The sequence below is a fragment of the Triticum aestivum genome, chromosome 5A (assembly GCF_018294505.1).
Source record: "Triticum aestivum cultivar Chinese Spring chromosome 5A, IWGSC CS RefSeq v2.1, whole genome shotgun sequence".
NCBI lineage: Eukaryota > Viridiplantae > Streptophyta > Magnoliopsida > Poales > Poaceae > Triticum > Triticum aestivum.
Genome location: NC_057806.1, coordinates 431,226,092 through 431,227,546, shown reverse-complemented (window position 1 = coordinate 431,227,546; position 1,455 = coordinate 431,226,092).

Here is a 1,455-nt window from a genome sequence, read left to right as displayed (position 1 = left end):
GTGCCCATGTAACAGATGAGTTCTCGTCCGGAACCGTGATACTCCGAAAGAGATTGTGCAGTTTGTACATGAAGTGCATCCAGTTTTTGCCGTGACCCTCTCTACTCTTTCACACATGCTATGCGGGTTAAGTGATAATACCATGCCAAGTTTCAACATTTTCAGAGATCATTTTGTAGTGATTTTCAATTTCACGGTCATCTAGCTCTCTAAACAAATCAGTAAATGACTGAAAAACAGCAAATGATGTCAAAACGTGTTGGAAATTTATAACGTCGCTTTGAATGCTGCATATTGAACGCAAAAAAGTAGGGATTTCAAATAAGTTTAAAAAACATTGGAGTGCCCGTGTAACAGATGAGTTCTCGTCCGTAGCCCTGATACTCCGAAAGAGATTGTCCAGTTTGTACACGAAGTGCGTCCAATTTTTGCCATGACCCTCTCTACTCTTTCGCACATGCTATGCGGGTGAAATGATGATACCATGCCAAGTTTCAACATTTTCAGAGTTCATTTTGTAGTGATTTTCAATCTCACGGTCATTTAGCTCTCTAAAGAAATCGGTAAATGACTGAAAAACAACAAACGATGTCAGAACATATTGGTAATTGATGACGTCACTTTGAATGCTGCATACTAAACGCAAAAGAAGTCTGGATTTCAAATAAGTTTAAAAAACATTGAAGTGCCCGTGTAACAGATGAGTTCTCGTCCGAAACCCTGATACTCCGAAAGAGATTGTCCAGTTTGTACACGAAGTGCGTATGGTTTTTCCCGTGACCCTATCTACTCTTTCGCACATGCTATGCAGGTGAAATGATGATGCCATGCCAAGTTTCAACACATTCAGAGTTCATTTTGTAGCGATTTTCAATTTCACGGTCATTTAGCTCTCTAAACAAATCGGTAAATGACTGAAAAACAGCAAATGATGTCAGAACATGCAGGAAATTGATGACGTCGCTTTGAATGCTGCATACTGAACGCAAAAGAAGTCGGGATTTCAAACAAGTTTAAAAAACATTGGAGTGCCCGTGTAACAGATGAGTTTCGTCCGAAACCCTGATACTCCGAAAGAGATTGTCCAATTTGTACACGAAGTGCGTCCAGTTTTTGTCGTGACCCTCTCTACTCTTTCACACATGATATGCAGGTGAAATGATGATACCATGCCAAGTTTCAACATTTCAGAGTTCATTTTGTAGTGATTTTCAATTTCATGCTCATTTAGCTCTCTAAACAAATCGGTAAATGACTGAAAAACAGCAAATGATGTCAGAACGTGTTGGAAATTTATGACGTCGCTTTGAATGCTGCATACTGAATGCAAAAAAGTCGGGATTTCAAATAAGTTTAAAAAACATTGGAGTGCCCGTGTAACAGATGAGTTCTCGTCCGAAACCCTGATACTCCGAAAGAGATTGTCCAGTTTGTACACGAAGTGCGTCCAGTTTT